Source organism: Dipodomys ordii, unplaced genomic scaffold (assembly GCF_000151885.1).
Source record: "Dipodomys ordii isolate 6190 unplaced genomic scaffold, Dord_2.0 Scaffold1, whole genome shotgun sequence".
NCBI classification, from domain to species: Eukaryota; Metazoa; Chordata; class Mammalia; order Rodentia; family Heteromyidae; genus Dipodomys; species Dipodomys ordii.
This window is the reverse complement of record NW_012267217.1, coordinates 33,505,059-33,515,102: the sequence shown is the minus strand read 5'-3', so window position 1 is coordinate 33,515,102 and position 10,044 is coordinate 33,505,059. Positions and strand designations below refer to the sequence as shown.

Below are 10,044 nucleotides of genomic sequence, written 5' to 3'. Positions count from 1 at the left end.
AAAAAAAAAAAAAAGAAACAGACCAAGCATTGGTGTCTCACACCTGTAATCCTAGCTACTTAGGAGGCCAAAATCTGAGGACTGCAGGAAAGTCCATGAGACTTATCTCCATTTAACTACCAGAAAACTTGGAAGTGACGCTGTGGCTCAAAGTGGTAGAGTGCTAACTGAGCAAAAGAACTCAGGGACTGTGCCCAGGCCTTGAGTTCAAGCCCTATGACTAAGTATAAAAATAAAAAGCTTAGAAACACTGAATCTGCAAAGACAATTATTTTTACTTTTTATTTTGAAATAATTTTTCAATGGCTGTAAACAACAAAGTCAGTTTCCATGTCCTTTTTAGTCAGCTTTCCCCAATGATAACATCTACTCACTAAACTCCAGATCTTGATAACTTCCATCATTGTTTACATGCACTCTTGAAAGCATGGTAATAAGGGGCTTAGGAAGGTGGGCACAGAAATAGAAGGAAGGACTAATGAAAAAGCTGAATGGTAATGAATATGTTTATTTGCATGTATGAAAATGGAGCAATGAAACTTGCTGAAATCATTTGGAGGGGGGTAGATGGAAGAGACAGGTGGGGAGCTTGTAAGGCTACACCATTTACATAAGTAGAAATGTCACAACGAAATTCCCTTGTACAAGTAATGTACACTAATAAAATAAATTTAAACATTGCAATAGAAAATCTTTTTAACTAGCAAGAAAAAAGAAACGTATTATTGTTAACTGAGAGGTCTTGTTTAGCAAAGCACATTCTTAGAAGAAAGGCTAGCTAGATCCTTAATGAGAGGAAATTAGGACTAACCTCAACAGCACACACACTAAAACAAATGATAATGAGAAGTTTAAATAGACAGTGCATAAATTTGTTAAGTGTTCTCATCAAAAAAAGTGTGAGATAATGCATAATTTAGCAATTCCATAGTGTATACATACATCAAAACACAGTGTTGTCCATAAAAAAAAAAGCACAATTTTGGGCTGGGAAGGTGGCTCATATGTGAGGCCCTGGGCTCGATTCCTCAGCACCACATAAGCAGAAAAAGCCAGAAGTGGTGCTGTGGCTCAAGTGGTAGAGCACTAGCCTTGAGCTGAAGACCTGAGGGACAGTACCCAGGCCCAGAGTTTAGGCCCCATGACCAAAAAAAAGCAAAAAAAAAAAAGCACAATGTCTATTTATCAGTTAACAAAAAAAGGAGCTAGGGTTAATATTTTCCATATGGAGCTCTTATGAAAAGTTTACAAAACTTTAGTCTTACTATTCAGGTTTTTTACTGTATGAATTGCTAAGTTACAGGATTTTATTTACTCATTTATTAGTGCCAATCATAGGGCTTGAACTCAAGGCCTGAGTGCTATCCCTGAGGATTTTTGCTCAAAACTAGTGCCCTACCACTTGAACACAGCTCTACTTCCGGCTTTGTGGGAGAGATGAGAGTCTTATGGACTCTCCTGCCCCAGCTGGCTTTAAACTGCAGTCCTCAGATCTCAGCCTTCTAAATAGCAAGGATTACAGGGTTGAGTCACCACTGGCACCTGGCTCTGAAGGTTCAAAAGTGTTTACAATTTTACTCTTTTGGTAAATAGGCTTCAATCTCTTCCTATTGCAGATGGAGGCATACAGTACCATCCATGATTTCAGCACCAACTTGCCACATATTTTAAAATGAATTCTCAGCAGACTAAAGTGTGTAGGCAGTACTCTCAGCCAGATTTTTTGTTCATGGTGAGTGCTCTACCCCTTGAGCCATGCTTCCAGTTGCTTATTAGAGAATCTTCTGGATTTATCTGCCAGGCCTGGCTTAGAATTTTGATCCTCAGATCTCAGCCCTTGAGTAGCTAAAAGTATAGGTGTGAACCACCAGGGAGTGTCTGGTTAATATATATATACATATATATATATATATATTATATATATATATACTTTTTTTATGCTGTTGACAACACAGTGGCTATTTCTTCCCCACAGGTAAGCTTTCTGCTCAATTAGTTTTAACTGTCCTCATAGTTATTTTGAACCATAAAGGCCCTTATAATTGTTAGTGAAGAAGATACAGTTCAGCCAGTTAAAACACTTAAATCCAAATGTCAGCTACTTTTTCTAGAAAATTATCAATGATCAATCCATTATCTTTATTACAAAGTTTAATAATTTCAAATATATAAGAAAACTTCACAAATTCCTGAACAGAGTCTTAACTATATTCCCTTTCCTTTACTAGTTACATTCAAAAACACAGAGCAACTTTAGATTTTGATATACAATAGGGAAACTTTCAAAAGAAAGAAGAAATTATTGCTAGGGAAAAAAAAGTACTTCAAGAGGAAAACCTTTCTACAATGCAGCTGTTATATACTGAATTTTTATTTAAAAATACGTGGGGTGCTGGTGGCACTTAGGTACTCAGGCCCTAAATTCAAGGCCCAAGACCAACACAAGTAAAAAAATATACTATATTTAATATTCTAAACCAAAATATGACTGGGAATTAAGATTATAGAATATGGGAATGTATGCAAAGAAGTGGAAGAAGCACTAAATGGAAAATGGCTGAGAAGTCAATGAGAAACAATGAATATACTATTGGAGATATAGTGAAGAACAAAAGATGCAACTCAGGGACCTAAGGGGCTTGAGCTATGTAGGTACAAAGGAGATTTTACTCTTGAAAAGCTTCAGAAACTTCACACACACACACTTTTTTTTTGTGGTCAATTGTGGAGGCTGAACTCTGGGCTTAGGCACTGTCCTTCAGCTCTTCAGCTCAAGGCTAAAGCCCTAACACTTGAGCCACAGCACCACTTCCGGCTTTTTTCTGCTTATGTGGTGCTGAGGAATTGAACCCAGGGCCTCATGCATGCAAGGCAAGCACTCTACCACTGAGCCACCTTCCCAGCCCTCACAGAAATATTTGAACAACTATTAAATAACTATTTCATTAAGTCATGTTTATGTATTAGTTTGATTAAATTTTAAAAAAACTAAAGTCAGCATTTATAAATTTTGTTGATGTATCAATAAAATTACATTCCTGCAAGAAAATCATTTACAGATTAAGATTTTTACAAGCATTTATAGTTTAAATCCCAATATGCAAACATTTTAATTTCAATTAATGCCATTATTTTTGGTTTGGTTTGGTTTGTAATTAATTCCAAGGTATGGAGAAAGACTACAAAAGTTTTAATGGTTTTAAGTCTTGTAAATGTTTATACTCAAATTATTTTCTGGAGAAAATAATGTTGGTTACACTGCCACCAACAGTATGATCATAGCACTCTAACAGTATGTTAATTATGAACGTGGTAAAAAGATCTTGCCTTTTTGTTCCAAGGTCTAATATTGTCATCAACATTTATGAACTTTATGTAGTGTAATTTGTCTTATTTCCTCATTTCTCAGTTCTGGTTGCATGTACCCTTAAGTCTTTAGTCCCTGTCATAGATGTTTTCATGTTAGAAGAAACGAACTTAGTTATATTCCCAGGTTCTTGATTTTTTAATTTAAGGAGACTTTTTCCTTTTCCTCTCTTAATATGTAGCCTCCTTTAAAAGAAAATATAACTAAAAATAATAGGATCCAGCAAAAACTAAGACTTCCAATAACCATTCAAAGAAGTTCCCTCACCTGATATGGTAGCACATGCCTGCAATTCCAGCACACAGAAGGATGGTGACTTTCTTAAAAATTTAAGTATTGGGGATATAGCTTGGACAGAGAGCTTGCCTCGCATGCACCAAAAACAATGTTCTCTGAGTTAACATCCAAGACTTCTCAATTAACCCAAAAAACTTTTAGACTCATAGATACTTCAAGGACTTGTTTTTAGGAAAAAATCTTTATAAAAAAGTCTTAGACTTGTTTTATAAATTTTGCAAAATAATGTGTACAGCAAATTTATTAAGTTTTACTATCTCTTTCAGTGATATAATTTTAGCATACTTTTTTTCCTTCTGCTTTTAAAAGTTGGTATCATCGATTATTTTTTGGTAATTTTGTATTTTTACTGATTTATTTATACTGAATTGTTCAAGAAAATAACATCCTAAGTAAAAATTAAAATGTAAAAATATACTATAAGCATTCTAGCTTGTAAAGTAATATTCTATATGAAAATGGTCTACAGGAATAGAACACATGGTTACATTTCTTCAAATGTATTTATCACATAATAAGATCATTACATATCATTTTATGTACATTGCCAATAGTTAAATACTACTTTATAATACATCGGATGTTTGTTACATACACTGCTATTCTACCTTATTTTTAAGTATATACGGTGGGGGGTCGGAGGAGGATGGGAAGGGATAGGAAGGGGAAACAAAGGAGGAGGCTACAATGCTTGATAAGAAATGTACTCATTATCTTGCCCATGTAATGGTAACCCCTCTGTACAATATTTTCATAATAAATAAAAATTAAAAAAATAACACTCTTTCCATAGTGTACTTATTAGGAGGCTTTGTTCCTCTTTAACAAAATGACAAGTGTATTACTTCATATATGAACAGAATATCAAAATTATTTGTTCCCAGAAAAGTCCACTGAGAGGCAACAAACCAAAAATATGCATTCACTGACCATCTAATTATGATTTATTAAAGTAGAGAACAGAAGAATGATTTAAAAAAAAGGAATAGGGACTGGGCCAAGAAGACATAAAACATTAAAATCATGCTTTTTCAGCTCTGGAGAAGTTAGGAGGACACAACCAGTTTCTCAAGGACATAAGATAAACTGAGTCATGCGAAGTAGCAGTAGAGACAGTCTGGCAATTAGGTGGTAGACCAGGCACTGAAGGTTGAGAGCTTCATATTCTTTTTGCAATGTGAAGCATAATAAGGGTGTTATTTTTTTCCAATAGAGGGAAAGTGAAAAAGATAAAAACAGAAACACTATATATGATTTAAATTGAAATCACCCATGAACTAAACAAATGCACAATTTACTATTTTATAGATACAGGTTCTAAGAGAATGTAGATATTTAAAATTAGAGCTAAATGTAAAATAATGATAGAACATTAAGAATTATACTCAGGAGTTGGCAGACTTGAAAGGGTCAGATAGTAAAAGGATTGGTGGGTTGGTCTTTCACAACTTCCTCCATTCTAATTTTACAGCACAAAAGTAGACATAGACAATATAGAAATGAGTGAGGAAGCTGAGTCCAATAATATTTACTTTATAAAAAAGGATTGTCCCATGGACCAATTTGCTGAGCCTTGATTTTTAACTACATGGTTAAAATTTTCTATTCAGTAGGACAACTGTAGAAGAAATTGGTATTTCAAAACTCAAAAGTTGTAGCGGGGAGCCAGTGGCTCACGCCTGTAATCCTAGCTACTCAGGAGGCTGAGATCTGAGTATTACGGTTCAAAGCCAGCCCGGGGAAGAAAGTCCGTGAGGCTCTATCGCCAATAAACCACCAGAAAACCGGAAGTGGTTCTGTGGCCCAAGTGGTAGAACACTAGCCTTGAACTAAAGAGCTGAGGAATAGTGCCCAAGCCCAGAGTTCAAACCCCACAACCAACCAAAGAAAAACAAAAACAAAAAAACTCAAAACTTCATAGTATAACAGTAAATTCAGAAAGAAAAAAAAAAATCTAGATTTCTGAGGGCACATCCTAAATGGCTTCTTTTGGCTTGTAGATACTAAAGCAATAGCACAGTGGGATGTGTTCCTTTATTGCTGCAATTTAATTTCCTATTTCTTATATTGAATGAAAATTAATCAATCTAAAACTTAATCGCTTAAAAGTTGTAAATAACTAAAAGATTAAAATTACCTCTTTTATAGTTCATAGCAGTTCTCCTAACAGTTCTGGTCCTATGAAAGTACATAATCTTACTGCATGTTAGATGAGGATATACCCTACAACATTTGGATTCACTTTTCTTGTTTCTAAAATGCTTTTCTGAATTAGTTGAATGATCTCCAAAAGTAGAATATATACTAAAGACAAAATCTTGTTTGTTAAAAATGTCTATAAGTAGGATTTACTGTTACCTCTTTTAGCAGCAAAATATCTAAAAATTATAAAATGTAATTATACAACTAGGTAATTATAAATATCATCTGCCACTAGCTTTTATTAATGGTAGAAAGACTTGAACAAGATTTTATCCTGTAACCTGTAACCATGGCATCCTATTGTATGTTTCAGCATTAAAGTCTATTAAATATAAAATCCTATATATGAGCAATCTAAAATTCTTATATTACTATTTCCTGCCGAGTCCCAGTGGTTCACTATCTGTAATCCTAGCTACTCAGGAGGCTGTCAATTTTGGTTCGAAGGCAGCAGGGGCAAGAAAGACCATGAGCCACACCTAGAAAACAGCTGTGGCTCAAGTGGTAGAGCACTGGCCTTGAGCAAAAAACCTCAGGGATAGCACTCAGGCCTGAGTTCAAGCCCCAGGCCTGCCACACAAATTCCCTGCTGTTATTTGTTGCATGATGTTTTACAGTATTCTCAATACTATGGTGGCTCCTAAGTAGTGAGCTGAAAACAATTTCAGTTGTTTTTTTTACTGAAAACTTCAGTTTCCTTTGTAAACTGCTTCATACCTATTAAGCATTTTGAGGAAAATTTCAGTAAATTTTTAGTTTGAGAATATATGCAGTTATTTCTTTAAAAAAACAAACCCTGAAGTCACTGTGTAGCCTACCCAAAGAACTTGTAGAAAATAGAAAGGATAACAGTTAAAATAATACTGAAGCTGGTAATAATTTCAAACTTTACAGTTCACATAAATGAGGAAGTAATCCTAAGGTTCCGAAAAGGACCAAGACATTTCTTCAAGTCATTTGTCTAATAGGCACATTTCAAAATAAATAACAACAAAAAACTCACCATGTGAATTTGATATTTTCAAACTTTATTTTGCAGTACAGTAGAAATACAAAGTTATAGGGGACTAAATTACGCCAGAAAGCAGATTTTTTTTATCACCCTTTCCAAGATAAGCCCAGACTAAAAAAAAAATTTGTCATTCATATATAAAGTTAATTTCAAAGATATATCTTTAATATATTACTCATTTTGGGGGGAAAAACCCACATATAATTTTTCAAAGTAACTTCATATAGTTTTCTCTGCACCCAAATTTTTCTTGAGATTTGGAAAACTGGGTGCTAAAAAGTAATCAAAATTAGCCAATTCAGGAAGACCATCTGAATTAAATCCAAAGATACATCAGGTCTATTCTGCTACTCTAATTAATTTAAGCAATAGCTTTTGAAAATGTGTAAGTGAAGCTGAGCTCAAGACGGCAAGAGAAAATAAGACCACTAGGGGGCAACCTCACACTGTTGAGACTTCCACTGGGCAGTCAACCTATAAACTTAAGGTACTGGGTATGCCCTGTGTATTTATATAAATAAAACATGTATAAATATGTACATGTCTTCTTTATATATACATATATGTAACATATACACACATAATATTATATGTGTACTGCTACGGATCAAACTCCAAATAGAGCATGGGCTCTACCCCTCATGGTAGCCCCAGTTCTACAGTGGTTTTTGTTTAATATGAGTACTTTGTGACAGCATGTCCCCTTCAAGGGTTTTGGTTTGGCAAGGAAAACAAACAAATTTATATAAATGCAAGTAAGAAAGTAAAATATGGTTAATGCCCATGAGTAACAGAGCAAACGTAGTAGGCTCTCCAAGGCCTAGTAGAAACCATTAAAATTCATTCTGACCCAAATAGTAAATTTTCTGCCTAACAAGTACAAGCTCGAGTTCAAATCCCAGTAACACACACACACAAACAAAACTATGTTAAATGCTGGGGAAAAAAAAACTATTCTAAGATGCACATAAACTGCTTTGTTAAAAGGCAACTCTTTTGTACAATTGCTTAAAAATAATTTTTTTTGGTTGGTCGTAGGGCCTGAACTCTGGGCCTGGGCGCTGTCCCTGTGCTCTTCAGCTCAAGGCGAGTGCTCTACCGCTTGGGCCACAGCACCACTTCCTTAAAAATAATTTTTAAAAAATCATTCTGGGTTTAGTCATTACCAAAAGAAATGACAATTAATAAATGTACATTAAAAAAGATAAAATATGAATTAGGTATTTGGTGGATACCTTATAGTCACAGTAAACTCAAGACAGGTTTTATGATACTTGTAGTTCACAAATAATCTTAAATAATTCACACAGGGTAACTGAACTTGTTAATACTATTTCAAAAATATTAACTATTTTCAAACTTCATTCCAAAGCCCAAGTTCTGGACAATACCAACGGTGGAGGAATGATAGGGAAATAGAATATTGTCAAATTTTATTTGCTTTAATTTTAAAAAAATTTAAAAAGAAAATGAGCACTTTGGTGTTGCAAGAATTTTCCCCAATATAACTATTTTGTTGATAAATCACTTACAGATAGAGGGTAGAAGGGACAGTGTCTGCCAAATTTCAGGCCTCCTCAAAATCCAAGTGCCCCCCCAAAAGGGGGTGAGGGGCTAGCAGGGAATAGAGGTACATGCTTGTAATCTCAGCACACCTAAGGGTGTCACAAATATATCTACAAATATATCTACACCTGACTTCAAGTTTGACCTGAGTCAAATGAAGGTACAGGAAAAAAAATAAATTTGCAAATACTTCAAAATTAAAAATAAAATTAAAAAAAACCCGAGTCATTCACATTTCAAATGAGACATTCAGCCTATACAGCTGAGCGCGGTACACCCCAGATGACTCCTCAGGTTTCCCCGGCCCACTTTTAAAGTAGCACCCAGGTGGTTCTGGCATGGGACCTATTGACTCCAATTGTATAGGAGTCTACTGACAGAATTCAGGTGAATTTGGCCAGGGGGGAAAAAACCTTTCATTTAACCACTGATATTTTTGTTTTTCCTCCATTATTCCTGAATGCAGGCCAAAATTACAGTAATAGGCTACAGGGGGGGAAATTTGACATCCTAACATATGCTTTAAAACTTCACTAGTTTGCATTGAGCAAGCCACAGTGCTATTTAATGCTTCGCAGTGACTACTTCCAGATAACTGACCCTACATTATCTGTAACATTCAAAACCAGTCCTCTAGAGATGAGCCACAAAAATGTAAAAAATAATAAAAATGCTGGCCAGCCCGTCGCTGCTTTTATTTCACAAAATGCGTCACTGACACTACTGATGTATGTGCTTCTCTCCTACTCAGCTACACGTCGGACGTGGGCTGTCTGGAAGTCTAGGAGAAAGGACGGACTCTCAGCACTACCCGCATCTCAGTGTTCCAGCCGCTGGCTCAGGGATCGGCCGAGCACCCGCACCCCCCACCCCCCGCACCCCGGAGGCCGGGGCTCAGGCTTCCGGGGGCAGGGGCTGTAACGCCTGCTCTGTTACTTTCTTCCTAGGGTCGGGCGAGGCCTTTCAGACAGACATCTACCGACAGAACACAGAAGCGGAAAGCCTGTCCCGGGCCAGTTCTGCTCCAAGTCTAACACGCGGTTCCAGGTGGAACGGCGGCAGTCAGCAGGGAGGCCGCACGTGAAAGGGGAAGGGGCTCCTTTATCCAGCTGCACTCATTTCTGAGTCGCAGGTACTGGGGTGGGGGTCAGGACCCCCGCAGCAGGGATGGGGGGTGCCCGTCCCGCACGTGCCCAGCTCCTGGCGATCACCCCGCGTGCACCGGCTCCCACGTGAACACCTCTATGGGAGCCACAGGAAGACCTTCCACGTCACGTCGCCCGCCGCCGAAGGGGTTCCCCCCGCTCCGAGGTCCCCTCCGGGGCTCGGACCGCCCCCCAGCGAGTCGCCCCGGATCCCATCGGCGCCCCCCCCATACACACACACCCCGGGCCGCGCCCACGGCGCCCTCCACCGAAGAACAAAGCCCGGGCCGCCGCGCCACCTCCCCACCCCTCCAGCCTCGCCCCACACCCCTCAGCTCCGGGGGACCCCAACAGCCCCGCTTGGGTGGCCGTTCGGTTGGCGGGAGGGGGGTGGGGTGGAGAACGAACCCCCCGCGAGGCCTCCGCCGTCCGTTACCCTCCGAGGCCGGAACCGC

General features: G+C 37.9%; 1 protein-coding gene across 1 annotated transcript in view; it reads right to left on the bottom strand.

Annotated features, from left to right (window-relative positions):
• Slc39a10 (solute carrier family 39 (zinc transporter), member 10) overlaps positions 1 to 10,044 on the bottom strand; it is a 49,828-nt gene that overhangs the window by 39,029 nt on the left and 755 nt on the right. The window lies entirely within an intron of this gene.